This window comes from Nelumbo nucifera, chromosome 5 (genome assembly GCF_055504915.1).
Source record: "Nelumbo nucifera cultivar China Antique chromosome 5, China Antique-T2T, whole genome shotgun sequence".
Taxonomy (NCBI): Eukaryota; Viridiplantae; Streptophyta; class Magnoliopsida; order Proteales; family Nelumbonaceae; genus Nelumbo; species Nelumbo nucifera.
In genome coordinates, this window is record NC_142653.1 from 38,592,569 (window position 1) to 38,610,654 (window position 18,086).

The window sequence follows — 18,086 nt, forward strand, 5'->3', positions numbered from 1 at the left end:
TAAAATGGCATTAAGGAGGTGGTTTTGTAGCTGGTGTCAATCAATTGATTGAGAGGTGGAAGAATGTTTGAGGCTTCTTAGCCAGTAAATGGAAGATTCACGGTTGGTTAGATTATCTAAACAATTTGACTAGCAAATCTGTACAGTGTGCCATGGTGTACTTAAACTAATAAAGGATATTATGTTTCTGAGAAAGCATTGTTTTAAAAGGCTTAAGCCTTGAAGTGAGGCACACAGATTTTTCCTCAAGGCTTAAGCCTCACAACTTTGATAAAAGGCTTAAGCCTTTGTCAGAACGAGGCGTAAAAATGCGTAAGCCTCAAGTGTCAATGATTATTTAGTAATCTAATACAAAAAAGTATATTTTATACATTTTTATAGTTTAAAATATATGGAAGAAGCACTTCAATAATCATGGACCAAATAAAAACAGTAAAAATGAAAAACCAATAGATCAAATCAAGTTCTATTAGTTACTCTTGGTGTTTTAGGAGAGTTCAATGTAAAAAGGGTCAATCAAGTTCCTAGTTTCTCTTGGATAAATCAAGTGATTTTTTTCTTATTATTCTAAATCTCACATCCCAAGTTTGTTATTTTTCTCATTTTTTCCTAATTGATTTATTTTCTTTTTATCGACTTTTTTGCATAGATCAAAATAACTAAGTTGTTTCCTTTCTTTGAAACTATATGTTGGATGACCATAAATCTAACAGTACTTAGATGGATGATTCTTCATGTGTTTCCTTTCCTCTAAATTGATCACTTGAATAATTTGAGAAATTTGCATTTTGAAACATGAAATGTGTAAACATACGAGAAATCAGGAAGAGAGAAGAGATATAAGAGAGGAGAGGAGAAGAAGAAGAAGAGAAAGAATGTGGGAGTCGAAATCTTGGAGCTAGCAGCTACTGCTCCTCTTTTATTTAAAATGTTATAACTTATAACAAATATAAGAAATTGCAATTAGGCCCCTGGGGCTCACCCTAATACAAAGAAAAGAACATGCTGACAACAGTCTAAGCTGACAGCATTGTAACAACATAAATAAAGAAAAAACTATTTAAGTCTAACAACACTCCCCCTCAAGTTGGGTTGAATATATCTATCATATCCAACTTGTCACACAACTCATTGTGCCGTAAGTGTGGAAGTCCTTTTGTGAGAACATCAACAAGTTCCTCCTTGGATTTGACATAAGGGGTGCAAATTTCTGCCTTTTCCAACTTTTCTCTTATGAAATGCTTGTCTACCTCAATGTGTTTGGTCCTATCATGTAGGACTGGATTACTAACAGTGTTAATGGCTGCCTTATTGTCACTGTAGAGGGATATAGGGTTGTGGACAGTAACCCCAAGTTCTCCTAAAAGGTTTTTCAGCCAAAGAACTTCAGCCACCCCATGTGCCATGGCTCTATATTCTGCTTCAGCACTTGATCTTGCCACTCTACTTTGCTTTTTACTTCTCCATGTCATTAGATTTCCCCCTACAAAGGTACAGTACCCACTTGTGGATTTTCTATCATCCACAACGCCTACCCAATCAGCATCTGTGTAGACTTCCACCTTCAGATGATTATGTTTGCTGAATGGTAACCCTATTCCTGGATACTTCTTCAAGTACCTAAGAATCCTCTCTGCTGCCTCCATGTGTTGTCTTTTAGGGGAATGCGTGAATTGGCTTAGGACCCCGACTGAGTAAGCAATGTCAAGGCGAGTCATGGACAAATAAAGCAACCTTCCCACTAGTCTCTGAAACTGTTTCACATCTTTTAGTGGTTCACCATCACAATTTCCTAGTTTATGGTCAACATCCATAGGGGTATCGGCTGGTTTTGCACCTAACTTGCCTGTATCCTGTAACAAATCTAGGATATACTTCCTCTAAGAGATGAAAATGCCCCTTTTTGAGCGGGCAACTTCAATTCCAAAAAAGTACTTTAGGGGCCTCAGATCTTTTACTTCAAATTGAGAGGCTAAGAATTCCTTCAACTTTTGTATTTCTATGCTCCAGTTTCCTGTAATGATGATATCATCTACGTACACTATCAACATAGCCACTTGTTCTTGATATCTCTTCACAAAGAGAGTGTGATCAAACTGACATTGCTTGAACCCCACTTGTTGAATTGCCATATGAAATTTATTGTACCACACTCGAGGAGATTGTTTTAGACCATAGAGAGACTTTCTTAGTTTGCACACCTTACTTTCACTTCCTTTGGCACAAAAACCAGGAGGTTGAACCATGTACACCCCTTCCTCCAGATCACCATTTAAAAAGGCATTCTTAATATCCAGTTGATGCAATTTCCAATCAAGATTTGCAGCTAATGATAGAAGAACCCGTACTGAATTCATCTTGGCTACTGGGGCAAATGTTTCATCATAGTCAACACCATAAACTTGGGTGTACCTTTTAGCTACCAGCCTTGCTTTGTAGCTTTCAACCATCTTGTTTGCCTTGTGTTTCATTGTAAACACCCACTTACACCCCACTGGATCTTTCCCTATTGGAAGATCCACCAACTCCCATGTTTGATTCGTGGAGGGCATTGATCTCCTCCTTCATAGCATATGTCCATTTAGGGTGTTTTAAAGCTTTTAACACATTTCTGGGTATGAGAATACTATCAACTGCAGATAGGAAGGCACGGTGAGAGGGGGAAATGTAGTCATAGGACACATATTGGGTAATGGGATGTTTGTTAGTGCATTACCTGACCCCTTTTCTATGAGCAATGGGAATGTCAAGGTCATCCACAACTGAAATGGGGGCTATGGGATCAACAGGTGTTGGACTTACCTCCTGGGAATCAGACAGTGTTGGTTTCTCAGTGTTTGGTGGCTCCACCTCTTTGTCACATTGCTGATCTCTACGGTGTTGATGTTGGAAGACACGAAAAGGAGCAAGATCCTGGAATAGAAGGAAGGGAGACCTGACAAACCTGAGCCTGCTTCTCCTCTTCCACATTACTCTTCCCCTGAGGAGGGGCAGGGAAAAACGATTCAGACTCAAAAAATGAGACATCCATGGAGACAAAAAACTTCTGGCCAATAGGAGAAGCAGACAAGTCATGGAGTAGACCGTGGATCCAACTTACCCCGGGATGGGGACAAATCATGGACAAACACACGACAACCAAACACCCTCATGGGAATGGAAAAAAGAGGAGACTGAGGAAAAAATAACTGATGAGGGGCCTTGTAGTTTAACACTCCGGAGGGCATGCGGTTTATGACATAAGCAGCAGCAAGTACAGCATCAGCCCAAAATCGTTTGGGAACATTCATATGTAACATCATCCCCCAAGCTACCTCAAGGAGGTGTCTGTTCTTTCTTTCTGCAACACCGTTTTGTTGTGGTGTTCTTGCACATGAGCTTCTATGAATCGATCCATGGGAAACAAAGAACTCATTTAGCTCACCATGGAAATATTCCTTCGCATTGTTGGATTGAAAAATTTGAACTTCCACATGGAACTGTGTAAACACCATCCTTTGGAAATCTCTTACAATCTTTGGGATTTTGTCTCTACTACACATGGGAAAAACCCATGTATAACAGGAGAAGTCATCAATCAATGTGATAAAGTATTTATGCCCACCCTCTGAAGTTATGGTAGTAGGCCCCCACACATCAGAATACATAATATGGAAAGGGAAACTTGATCTTTTATTTCAAAAGACACATGACCTAACCGATTATGCCACAAAACAATTTGACCCTTATTTGACCGACTATGAGACTTTGAAGATGACATCGAGAAACCAGCTTTGTGGTCGAGAGTTTAGAGACCATCCACTAAGCTTTCTTTACCAATCGTCCTCCTAGAAGTTAGGTCCTGAAAAAAGCATGAATCCGGAAAAAAGGTTACACTGCAGTTTAATGAATTTGTGATACTACTAATAGAAAGAAGGTTCATAGGAAGCTAAGGGACATGTAAAACATTATTCAAGTTAAGTCCTTGGGGAAGGGATATTGATCCTTGACTTGCAATGAAAGAAAAAGATCCATCTGCAAGTCTCACCTTATCCCTTCCTGACAAAAGGTTATAAGAACTAAATAGGTTTGGTTTACCGGCCATATGATTAGAAGCCCCTGAGTCAATGATCCAAGGGGAATCGGTGGTTGTAGAGACATGGAAGGCAAAAGTTGCATTACCTGATGTTGACACAAATGAAGTAGAAGGGCTACCAGTGGCTGATCTGTCCATCTGGCGCAAGGCCCTACCATATGATTCCAAGTGACTATGGAAGGAGTTCATAATGTCTTCCTTGGGGTCAGAACCAATCAAGTGTTCTCGAGTAGTATCAGTTGGCACCCCCACAGACTAAGCTTCTTGGGTTACAACATTTTCTGTATTGTGGGTTGTATTAGGCTTCTTCTGACTCTGTACCTTACCCTGTTCTTGGTTCTTTACAGCCCACTTTGGTCTCCCATGGAGCTCCCAACATGTGTCACGTGTATGTCTTGAACGACGACAATGGGTGCAGAACAACTTGTCCTTATCATTGGCTTTCCTGGAATCATTTTTCTTTCCCATGTTATTTCCACCCATTGCAGCTAATGCTACCTGTTGCTCCCCCTCAGTTGTAACTGTAGAAACCACTGATGTGGTCCCCACCTCTTTCTATTGTACTCGTATACAACTATTAGTTATTTAAGTCAGTCCACAATTAGTTATTAGTCTTTTATTAGAATTTTATTTTTGCCATGTAAGCAGTTTTATCCTTACTTCAGAATTAATATAAATAGAAAGAAGGGGGCGGCAGATTAAGCATCCTCTTCTTTTCTAAAACCCTTCCTTCGAATTCTTCTTCTCTGCTTCTCTCATTCTCCTCTCATCTTCTTAATTTCCTATTGATTATACACCACAGCTTGGGTTGTTAGTAGTCTCATACGACTACATGGTATCAGAGCCAACCTAGGATATCTTATGATAGTCTGACATGGCCAGCTGCATAAGAATTTCCTAGGGTTGGAAAATTTCCAGCAAAAGGGATCATCGGCTGAATCTTGGAGATTGTTGGTGAAGCATCAGAGGGTGACCAAGAATCAGGAAGAGTCAAAAGGAAGAACTCTCAAGATTAGGGTTCAAACTTGATTTTGAAGGTTGTAGCCAGAAAGTCAGAAGGAAGAACCCTCAATATTAGGGTTCAGATTTATTTTTGAAGGTTGCGGCCAGAGTTTTGCTGAAGTAAGTTAATCTTTGATATTGAAAGATTACCTTTTCTGGTTATTTCAAAGGTTTGACTAAAAGTTTTTTTCCTCCTGAACTGTTCTTGATACATTAAAATGATAGTTTTTGGTTACTTTAAGAGGTGCGGCTGAGAGATCCCCCCCTTTTCTAGCCATTGATTGTGTTCCTGGCTTGTTTCTTGACCTTTGATTGGTTCTAGGTTTAAGATTCTAGTTTCTTGACTGTCGCCAATTCTAGGGCTGCAGTTAGTTTCAGCCCTGCACTCTAAGTTGTTCTTGGAAGGTTACCTTTTTAGGTGGATTGTCGACCTAGAAGGATAAAGTAGGTTTGACTGTTAACAAATTCTGGGTGAGATTACCCAGTCTTAGTGATAGAAAGGTATTGTTTCTTGATCTTAGGTTCGGCTGATAGCAAATTCTGGGTGTAATTACCCAGTTTCAATGATACAAGAGGCATTCTTTAACCTTTTCTTAACAAAGAATGGAGTATAAGAGCCAAGGGGAAAACCTTTTAGGGGCTGGTATCATACCTGAGAATAGTTTTCAGATTACCACTGTAAAATTTGATGGGTCAAATTACCTAGAGTGGGCCCAATCAGCCATGATGGCTATTGGGGGTAAAGGAAAGCTAAGTAATTTATTGGGAGATGTCAAGGAATCAGCCAAGGAGGACCAAATATATATCAAATGGGTTCAGGAGAACTATTTGGTTATTGTTAGTGGTGTTAGTGAAGGGGTATTTTGGTCTTTGTACTTGTTGAGAATGTTGATATGTACTGTTATGTTAGTTCGAGTGCCTCTTACTTAAATAAGGGCACTTAAGTCTTTTCCAATAAGTTAATAATATAATAACAGGTCTGGCCGAATCTAGGGATGACTTTTTCTCTAATTCGAACCAGACCTTCTCTCTTTTCTTCCTTCTTCTTTCCTCTCCTACTTCTTGCTGTTTACTTTACTTTACAGTCAACGAACAAGACAAAATTCTAGGGCAGGTCGAACTTCAACATGGTATCAGAGCCACATTAAACAAATCAGACTTGCTAGAATTCTGTCTTCTGCGCATTCGAACTAGGGTTTCTCTTGGGTTTCTCAGCTGTGAGTTGGAGACTAGGAAAAGGGCTGAAAAGGAGTGATCGCCCTCTTCCCTTGGAGGTTCCTATGCCTCCGATTGTGTCGTTGGTGATTGGTTGCTGTGGTTTCTAAGCCCTAATTAGGGCTGGTACGTGTGGTGCAGTGGTGTCTCATTCCTTCGTGTGGTTGGCCTTCAGGTGATGAGGTAAAGTTTTTTTATGCATATTTTCTGTTATGGAATACATGAGAGGTGTAGTACAGTTCGTATGATGGGTTTTCAGATTGCAGTATGCTAGGGTTTATGCTAGGGTTTATTCTGGTTTGTGTGTGATTCGAAGGGCAATAGTGTCTACTTAATGGTGAAACTTCCGGTAGCTGTGGATTAGGGTTTGTGGTGTTACAAGTGTGGTTTTCAGCATTTAATATTGCTGAAATCAGTGTGCAGACTTCGGTGAGTAGGGTTTGTGGTGTTGCAGTTTTCAGCATTTAATATTGCTGAAATCAGTGTGCAGATTTCGGTGAGTAGGGTTTGTGGTATTGCAGTTCTCAGCATTTATTATTGTTGAAATCAGTGTGCAGATTTCGGTGAAGTGTCTGTGTGTAGTGTGCAGTGTGTAGTGTTCAGAATTCAGTGATAAGGGAGTTCGGCAATGGCAGATAACAGTGATAGTAAACCTAGTGTCATGATATCTACTGACTACCTGAATGTCCAAATGACCTCCATTAAACTGAATGGAGAGAATTATGTCCCTTGGGCCAAGTCTATAGAGGTTTTTCTGAAGGCGAAGAAGAAAGTGAAGCACATAAGAGAGGAGAAACCCCCCGCTAATTCTCAGGAGTATGAAGACTGGGAACAGGAAGATGCACAGATCATCACATGGTTGTGGAACAGTATGGAACCCAGAATCAGTGTGAACTTCATGTTTCTTGACACAACCAAAGAGGTGTGGGGTCATGCTAAGAAACTGTATTCAGGTCAGGATAATACCACTAGGGTATATCAACTGTATCAGGAATACTTCAATCTGCAACAAGGAAATCAGAGCCTTGAGGAGTACTATGCCAGTGTGAGAAATATCCGTAATGAGTTAAATGTCTATCATCCTCTCACTTCTGATGTCAAAGTTCAACAGCAACAGCGAGAGCAGCTTGATGTGACACGGTTTCTGGTGGGGCTGAAGTCTGAGTATAAACCAATACGAGCCCAGATACTAGGGGGGTCTGCTCTTCCATCTTTAGAGGAGGTGTTTGCTCGTCTTCGGAGGGCTTCCATTGGATCTATGGATTCTAATGTCTCAGATAAATCAGCATTTGCAGTGTCGAGAGGTCGAGGTGGCAGAAGTGGGGCTCGAGGAGCCCAGCCTGGCAGGAGTGGTAGTGGTGGATCTACACATATCCGTGGTGGTGGTCGTACTGGAGGCAGAGATTCAAGGGGAGCTCGTGGTAGAGGACGTGGCTCGGGTCCATGGAAGTGTACTCATTGTGGTTTGGATGGACATACTATTAACTACTGCTATGACTTACATGGTCCTCCCTCGACGTGGGCCAACCATGCCATGACTAGTGACACCAGTTTCAGCTCTAGACAGGAGAACCGGTCAGCTGACCCGATGCCTTCTACTCCCTCCGATGGTCTAGGCAAGGAGATGGTGAGTGTTCCTCGGGATAAGTATGAAAGGTTTGTTCAATCCAAGTCGCAACAGAACACATCTACCTTTGCACACTCAAGTATGGCTTGTTTGGCATCCACACCCAACCCCTGGATTATTGACTCTGGAGCCTCCGATCACATGACGGGAACTCCAGGTGTGTTTTCATCTCTCACTCATTGCTCAACATCACAATCTGTTACCCTTGCTAATGGCTCCACATCATCTATTTGTGGTGTTGGTAATGTTGACCTAGACCCTGTATCCCTATCCTCTGTTTTATATGTACCTAAGCTTCCATTTAATCTTATGCCTGTTAGTAAGCTGACCAAGTCCCTTAAGTGCTCCATCACATTTTACCCCTTTATGTGTGTTTTTCAGGATATCAAGACGGGGATGAAGATTGGTGGAGGGCATGAAGCCGGTGGACTGTATTATCTTGATGGTGATGGAAGAACATCAACGGCCCTTCAGTCATCCATTTCTCCTCTCCAGTGGCATTGTAGATTTGGTCATCCTTCGCTGAAAGTGTTGCAGTCCTTAGTCCCTTCATTGAGTCAACTTTCTGTTTTAGATTGTGAGTCATGTCAATTTGGGAAACACCATCGTGTTCCCTTTCGTTCTAGGGTTGATAACCGTGTGTCGAGTCTTTTTTCTTTAATTCATTCAGATGTTTGGGGTCCTTATAAAGTGATGTCATATAATGGATATAGATATTTTGTTATTTTTGTTTATGACTGTTCAAGAATGGCGTGGCTCTATTTAATGAAAGAAAGAAGTGAATTATTTGCCATCTTCCAGAAATTTTATGCTGAGATCCGCAATCAATTTGGTGTTCACATCAAAATTTTCCGTTCTGATAATGGTCGTGAATACTTGTCTTCATCCTTTCAAGAATACTTGGACCAACATGGCATTATACACCAAACTTCATGTACTTACACTCCACAACAAAATGGGATTGCTGAGAGAAAGAACCGACATCTTGTAGAAACGACACGCTCCCTCATGCACCACATGAATGTTCCCAAAACCTTTTGGAGCGATGCAATGCTCACCTCTTGTTTCTTAATTAATCGGATGCCCACGTCTATTCTTGATGGTCGTTCTCCTTTTAGTGTCCTATTCCCCAACATGTCTCCGTTCCCGCTTTCTCCTCGGGTATTTGGGTGTGTCTTCTTCGTTCATAATCTAGGTCCCGGGACTGACAAGTTAGATGCACGTTCCCTGAAGTGTATCTTCCTTGGCTATTCCCGAACTCAGAAAGGGTACAAGTGTTATCATCCCAGTTCTCGTCGTTCCTTGGTATGTGCTGATGTTACATTCTTCGAGTCTACTCTGTTCTTCGTGGGGTCCGGTGATGCTGCTTCCTCCACATCACCACCTCCTCTTTCTCTTCCTGTGACTGATCCACCTCCTCTGGTTCCAGTCATGCTACGTCCTTGCCTCCGGTGCCATCGTCTGTTGACCGTCCACCTATCTGTCATGTGTATACACATCGCCCACGTGTACCGGCTGCAGCTTCTCCGGCTTCATCACCGTCGACAGATCCAACTCCAGCTCCGACACTAGCGTCCGACCTAGATCTTCCTATTGCCTTTCGGAAAGGTAAACATACCTGCACCCTTCACCCTATTTCCAATTTTGTTTCACTTACCTCTCCGCCTCCCATCGCCAGTTCATCTCTTTGTTATCCTCCGTGGTTGTTCCCAAGGATGTCCAGGAAGCCCTTACCTCTCTAGAGTGGTGTCGTGCTATGGAAGAAGAGCTCTCTGCTCTGCATCATAATCACACTTGGGACCTCACTGCTCTTCCTCCTGGGAAGCAGGCTGTCGGTTGTAAGTGGGTGTATAGTGTTAAGTACTTGCCAGATGGTCGTGTTGAGCGCCTGAAGGCGCGGCTGGTTGCCAAAGGGTACTCCCAAACCTATGGCATTGACTACACAGAGACATTCTCCCCGGTTGCTAAGATAGGGTCAGTTCGTGTCGTCATCTCCCTTGCAGCTATGTACGATTGGCCTCTACATCAGCTAGATATCAAAAATGCCTTTTTGCATGGTGATTTGCTCGAGGGGGTCTACATGGAGCAACCACCAGGGTTTGTTGCTTAGGGGGAGGATGGTAAGGTATGCAGACTTAAGAAGGCTATATATGGACTTAAACAGTCCCCTCGAGCATGGTTTGGTAGGTTCAGTGAGGTGGTTAAGAAGTTTGGTATGAAACAGTGCCAAGTTGATCACTCTGTCTTCAGTCTTGACTCTTCGGCAGGCAAAATAATATTGGTGGTGTACGTGGATGATATCGTTGTGACTGGGAATGATAAAATGGGCATTGACAGATTGAAGGCATTCCTACAAGAACACTTTCAGACAAAGGACTTTGGCAAGTTGAAATACTTTTTGGGCATAGAGGTAGCAAGATCTAAGCATGGCATTAATTTGTGTCAGAGGAAATATGTGTTTGATTTACTGGAAGAAACAAGGTTGTTGGGTTCTAAACCGACTGAGACACCTATGGAAACAAATACGAGGCTGAGCAGTGATATAGGTGAAGTATTTGAAGACCCTGGCAGATACCGACGACTTGTAGGCAAACTAAACTATCTAACCATTACTCAACCAGATATTTCATTTGCGGTTAGTGTGGTGAGTCAGTTCATGCAGAAACCTTTGGTCCCACATTGGAATGCAGTGCTAAGGATTGTGAGGTATCTGAAAGGAGCTCCTGGTCGTGGTTTGTTGTACAGGAGTGGTGGAAAACTGGTAGTAGAAGGGTACATCGATGCTGATTGGGCCGGTTCTATGTCTAACAGACAATCTACCACAGGCTATTGCACCTTTCTGGGGGGTAACCTGGTAACGTGGAAAAGTAAGAAGCAAACAGTTGTGGCATGAAGCAGTGCAGAAGCAGAATATAGGGCCATGGCACATACTGCTTGTGAATTAGTGTGGCTAAGGAACCTTCTACAGGAGATAGGATATAACATCAGTACTCCAATGAAGTTCTATTGTGACAATCAGGCAGCGGTTCATATCTCTTCCAACCCGGTGTTTCATGAAAGAACCAAGCACATTGAAGTTGACTGTCATTTTGTGAGAGAGAAGGTGCTGAATGGAGTGATAGAAACTACATATGTTAGTACGGGAAACCAGTGGGCAGACTTGTTTACAAAAGGTTTGAGTCGGGAGAGAGTGGACTACATATGTAACAAGCTGGGATTATATGATATATACTCACCAGCTTGAGGGGGAGTGTTAGTGGTTTTAGTGAAGGGGTATTTCGGTCTTTGTACTTGTTGAGAATGTTGATGTGTACTGTTATGTTAGTTCGAGTGCCTCTTACTTAAATAAGGGCACTTAAGTCTTTTCCAATAAGTTAATAATATAATAACAGGTCTGGTCGAATCTAGGGATGACTTTTTCTCTAATTCGAACCAGACCTTCTCTGTTTTCTTCCTTCTTCTTTCCTCTCCTACTTCTTGCTGTTTACTTTACTTTACAGTCAACGAACAAGACAGAATTCTAGGGCAGGTCGAACTTCAACAGTTATGACATGGCTGTGTAACTCCATGCAGCCACATATCAGCCAAAATTATTTATGGATAAAAACAACTAAAGAAAATTGGGATATCATGAAAGAAACCTACTCTCAACCCCTCAATGTTGCTTGGGCCTATGAGCTAAAACGTAAGGTAAATAACTTTAAGCAAGGAGAGAAGCCAGTCTCGGTTTATTTTTCCACCTTGAAATCCTTGTGGCATGAGATTGATCACTTAGAAACAATTGAGTGGGAAAGCCAGAGGGATGCACAGACCTACAGAAAACAGGTTGAAACCAATAGGGTATTTGAGTTTCTAGCTGGTCTGAATTCTGAGTATGACATTCTGAGACAACAGCTTCTAACAAGAGATAGTGGACCCTATCACAAGCATACTCTCTAGTGCATAGTGAAGAAAGTAGAAGGAAAGTTATGTTACAACATTCGCCATTTGAATCAACTTTGGTAGCAACTAAACCCAAGTTTGGGGGGGATAAGGAGAGAGATATGAAGAAGGAAGACAAGGACCTAATATGTGAACATTGCAAGAAACCTAAGCATACCAAGGAAACCTGCTGGAACCTACATCCTCATCTAGTTCCAGCAAAACTCAGGAACAAAAAGGGGAATGCTAATACAGCTGTTACTATTGATTGTGCAACCTCATCAGGCACAAGAGCAACACCACTAGACACTCTAGCTGCTATCCAAGCTGCCTTGACTCAGTTGGAAAAGGAGGTTGGTAATTCAGCATCATCATCTCAGCCAGTCACAACATCAGCTCCTCCCACATCGGCATTTGCTCATTCAGGTACACAGGCTGATGGATCACTTGTTGGGTGCATCTAATCTACATGTTCCATTTCCCTTGGCATAGACTCAGGTGCATCTGATCATATGATTGGTTTGCCTTCACTATTTACTACCTATCACTTATCCTCTGGTAAAGACAAAGTGTCTATTGCTGATGGATCACTTGTTCTCATTTTTGGCAAGGGAGACATCAAGTTGTCTAGTGCCATTTCCCTGTCTTTTGTTTTACATGTTCCTAAACTCAGCACCAATTTACTTTCAGTTAGCAACACTACTAAAAACCAGAATTGCTCGGTAACTTTTTTTCCTGATCAATGTGTTTTTCAGGACTTGGAGACAAGGAAGGTGATTAGGACTGGCCGTGAGACGAATCGAATCTATCTGCTTGGAGGAAGTTCACAATGGGAAGATAGTGAAGTTAGAGGGTCTTTTGTTCCTCAGTCTATTGGTCAAGTCATGCTTTGGCATAACCGATTGGGTCATTTATCCTTTAGGTATTTGAAAAGCTTGTTTCCTAGTTTATTTGAATCTATCCAGATGTCTAATTTAAAGTATGAAAGTTGTGAGCTTGCAAAGCATTGTAGAACAACCTATTCATTAAGTAATAAGAAAAGTAGTGTTCCTTTTGACACTGTGCATATTGATGTTTGGGGACCATTATCACATCACTGCTATGAGGGGGGGGGGACAGATACTTCTTGCTGCTTGTTGATGACTACACCCGGTTTTCTTGGGTCTACTTGATGCATTCTCGAGATGAGGTTCCTACCCTGACCCAGACCTTTCATCAGATGATTTTAACCCAATTTGGGGTAAAAATCAAAATTTTCAGATCCAATAATGCGAGAGAATACTTTAAAATATCACTAGCCTCTTATTTTCTTGACCATAGGATTATCCATCAGAGTACCTGCCCTCATACCCCTCAACAAAATGGGGTGGTTGAGAGAAAGAATAGGCACATATTGGAAGTAGCTTGAAGTATCATATTTAACTCCAATGTGCCTATACATTTATGGGGAGATGCCATTCTCACACTTGTGTATCTCATCAACCGAATCCCTTCATGGGTTCTTGACATGAAACCTCCATTCACTCTTTTATATCTTGATAAAGAGCTATTTTCTGTCCCTCTTAAAACCTTTGGTTGTACCTGCTTCGTGCAAACTCTTGGCCCTCACCGTTCCAAATTTGACCCTAAAGCCTCAAAATGTATTTTCCTTGGCTATGCACAAATTCAAAAGGGATACTACTGCTATGAACCTACTTCGGGAAAGAGATTTATATCCATGGGTGTTACTTTCTTTGAGGATGTACCTTATTATTCTAGGGTTTCTTCTCAGGGGGAGAGTAGTAAGGTTGGGGTTAACACATCAGAAGTCCCTTTACTTGTTCCATTGAGTGAAGAGGGGTGTAATGGGGAGGGTTGTCAAAAATGTCAGGATTTGAGAGTTTATCACAAACGATGGAGGCAGGTTAATTTCGGTCATCAGCAGTCCAGGCCAGCCCCAATTCCTTCTAAGGATCCAGATCCAGGTACTACATCTCTTTCATCTCCCATTACAGATGAGCCTTCTGCTGTTGAGCCTTCTCCATCTTCTGAACCCTCACTTCCATTGAATGACCTTGACCTCCCCATTGCAGTCCGTAATGGCAAACGCCGTTGCACCTCATCCACAACCTACTATATCTCACAATTCTTGTCCTATGATCATCTGTCTCCCTCTTACAAGTCATTTCTTACATCCATTGCTGATATTCCTATTCCTAGAACAGTACAGGAAGCCCTAACCATTCTTGAGTGGAAGGATGCAATGAAGGTAGAAATGGATGCCCTTTTGAGAAACAATACCTGGGAGCTAGTTGATCAACCTAAAGGGAAGAAACCAATTGGATGTAGATGGGTGTTTACTGTGAAACATAATGTTGATGGTTCCATTGAAATGTATAAGGCCTGGTTAGTTGCAAAGGGGATTTACTCAGACTTATGGTATAGATTACTTGGAGACTTTCGCACCAGTAGCAAAAATGACCACTACTAGAGTGTTATTATCTCTTGCAGCCAGTTACTCTTGGCCCTTGTTCCAAATGGATGTTAAAAATGCCTTCCTCAATGAAGACTTGCAAGAAGAAGCGTACATGTAGCTACCTCCTGGTTTTTATAGTACAGATACAGGTAAGAAGGTTTAATGGCTGAATAAAGCTTTGTATGGACTAAAACAGTCCCCTAGAGCTTGGTTTGATAGATTCAGACAAGCCCTTGAAAAGTTTGGCTTTGTGCAGGCTCAATCAGATCACACTTTGTTTATTAAGAAAGTGAATACTTCCTTGACTCTACTTACTGTATATGTGGATGACGTTGTAGTAACAGGGAGTGATAACAGTGAAATTGAGTCTCTTAAGAAACTTCTCCATCAAGAATTTGAGGTAAAAGACCTGGGAGAGCTACGATATTTCTTGGGTATTGAGATAGCTCAGCCCAAGCATGGAATCTTTGTTTCTCAAAGGAAGTATGTCATTGATTTGTTAGAAGAAACATGAAAGTTGGGTGTTAAGCCAACCGATACACCTATTGAATAGAATCACAAGATTAGTGCAGAAGGTGGAGAGCCTCTTGAAGATAAAGCTATGTTCCAAAGATTAGTTGGGAAACTACTTTATCTTTGTCTTACATGACCAGACATCAGCTATGCAGTCAGTGTTGTTAGTCAGTATATACACTCTCCTAGAACTACCCACCTACTTGTTGTTGAGAGGATATTGGCATATGAGGTGTACTATTTAAGGATAATAATCACATGAAGATAGAAGTTTACACAAATGCAGATTAGGCCGGTTGTGTTGATGATAGAAGGTCTACCTCTGGATATTGTGCCTTTGTAGGAGGTAACCTTGTTTCTTGGAGGAGTAAGACACAAAATGTTGTTTCTCGTTCTAGTGCTGAAGTTGAATATCAGCCCATGGCAATGGTGTGGCTGAAATAATATGGTTGAAATCACTGTTTGATGAATTGGGTATTACCTATGAGAAACCTCTAATCTTGTATTGTGATAATCACTATTAATATAGCTCATAACCTGGTACAACATGACAGAACCAAGCACACTAAATTAGATCGACATTTTATTAGGGAAAGGGTTGCATCTCAAGAAGTCCATCTTCCATATATCAGCTCCAACATGCAGCTTGCTGATCTTCTCACCAAGGCAGTTTCAAAGAAGAAGTTAGAAGCAGATCTATGCAAATTGGGAATGACAAACATCTATTCCCAACTTGAGGGGGAGTGTAGAAACCACTGATGTGGTCTCCACCTCTTTCTTTTGTACTCGTATACAACTATTAGTTATTTAAGTCAGTCCACAATTAGTTATTAGTCTTTTATTAGGATTTTATTTTTGCCATGTAAGCAATCTTATCCTTACTTCAGAATTAATATAAATAGAAAGAGGGGGGCGGCAGATTAAGCATCCTCTTCTTTTCTGAAACCCTTCCTTCGAATTCTTCTTCTCTTCTTCTCTCTTTCTCCTCTCATCTTCTTAATTTCCTGTTGATTATACACCACAGCTTGGGCTATTAGTAGTCTCATACGACTACAGTAACCATCACACTCAGTCTACTTTCCTCAGACTGAACAAGGGCATACACCTTTTGGACTGAAGGCAACTCTTTACTTCCTAAAATCTGAACTCTAAGGGGTTCTTATATGGGTTTAGTCCCAACAAAAAGGCAAAAACCCGCTGCTGAGAAACCAGCTTCTTATAGGCTCTAGCATCATCCTCATGTTTCCATTCTATAGCCCGATAGTGGTCTAATTCCTTCCAAACTGAGGTAAGAGCTGAATAATAGGCTGATAAGCTGCGGTTTCCCTATTTACAGGTTGAGGATTCAGCTTGTAACTAGTAGATCTTAGCAAAGTGCCTTTGCTCAGAATAGGTGGTTTTGGCCTGTTCCCATATCTCATTTGCAGTATCTGCCCACATAAAATTCTTCTTCACATCCGATTCCATGGCTGCAAGTAGCCAGGACATCACCATACTGTTTTCTTGGTCCCACTGGTCATTTCAGTAGTCCAACTATTGGGTTCTTTAACCCTTCCATTTATGTAACCAGCTTTCACCCTTGCTGTTACATAAAGTTTTACACCTTTGGCCCACTCCAGGTAGTTCAAACCATTTAAAGGAGTGGTCAGCATAGGAAGCATCATGCTTTCAGTCCCTATACCTATTGTACCATGGGTCGATGTAACCCCAGATAATGCAGATTCATTATTCGCCATTTTCAAAGGCAGGTCTACAAGCCACAAACAAAAAACTGCAGGTGCACAAGACCAGTCCTCACACCAGTACTACTTCTAATAGTCACAATTAAGGCACAAAACTCCACACACTACTTCTGAAAACATGTACACACTACTGCAGCACATAAACAGTCCAAAACACAGTCCAGGAAGAAGAATACTGCTGTACTTCACACTTCATACACTACTGCAGCACATAAACAGTCCAAAAACACAGTCCCGGAAGAAGAATAATGCTGTACTACTTCATACACCAATTCTAGCACATACCTGGACAAAAGGGATCACACACCCCTGTACAGCACCTGTACGAAGGTGCAAAAAAAAAAAAACCAGGTCTTCAACAGCATCAGCCGAAGGTCAAAAAAGGATGTTTATGCCTTCACAGCATCAGTCGAAGGAGCTAGGCCTTCACAGCCTCAGCCGAAGGTAAAAAAAAAGAGGTTTAGGTCTTCACGGCATCAGTCGATGGTGCCAAGCCTTCACAGCTTCAGCCGAAGGTCAAAAAACATAAGTTTAGGTTTTCACAGCACCAGTCGATGGAGCCAAGCCTTCACAGCCTCAGCCGGAGGTAAAAAAATGAAGTTTAGGTCTTCACAGCATCAGCCGATGGAGCGAATGAAGCTTCACAGCATCAGCCTCTACCAAATAGGGTTACCTTGGTGCTACGACCAAGGAGGAACCCAGAAGAAGTGCCAAGAGATATTTCTGATCAGTCCGGTTGAGTATTTTTGTCTTTACAGTCCAAGAAAACAGGTGCCTGGGTTGAGTGAATACTTCTCAGTGAGAAAACCACACTTCCTATTGCCCAGAGTGTCGCTCTGATACCATGTAAACATACGAGAAAACAGGAAGAAGAGAGAAGAGAGAGGAGAGGAGAGGAGAAGAAGAAGAGAAAGAATGTGGGAGTTGAAATCTTGGAGCTAGCGGCTACTGCTCCTCTTTTATTTAAAATGTTATAACTTATAACAAATATAAGAAATTGCAATTAGGCCCCTGGGGCTCACCCTAATACAAAGAAAAGAACATGCTGACAGCAGTCTAAGCTGACAGCATTGTAACAGCATAAATAAAGAAAAAACTCTTTAAATCTAACAACAAAATGTAAAATGTTTATAATAGTTAGTTGGTTAGTTATTAACTTGTTTTATTTAATGATTAAATGCTGAAACTTATTGCTTATAAACTTTCTATTATATGGATATTTGTACCTTCTATCATTCTAACTTTATATATTATATGTCATTTTTACTAATCTATAAACTTTAATTAAAATTTTTCTTAAGTTTTGAGGCTTACAGCCTTAAACTTCACAATGCCTTGAGGCTTATGCCTCATTTTTTTGCGCCATTACGCCTCAACTATGCCTTTAGCCTTTTAAAACCATGTGAGAAAGAATGTTTAACTAATTGACAGTCTTGTTCTAGAAAATTATATTCCTAGTGGCTTTTTTAGTATTCAAGGTTTCACAAGCTTCTGTCCAAGATATTTAGCAGTTTATTAGGAACATGCACAACAACA

The 18,086-nt window shown here is 41.3% G+C and overlaps 1 protein-coding gene across 1 annotated transcript in view; it reads left to right on the plus strand.

Moving 5' to 3' along the window:
- LOC104606684 (glucose-inhibited division family A protein) overlaps window positions 1-18,086 on the plus strand; it is a 59,527-nt gene that overhangs the window by 24,269 nt on the left and 17,172 nt on the right. The window lies entirely within an intron of this gene.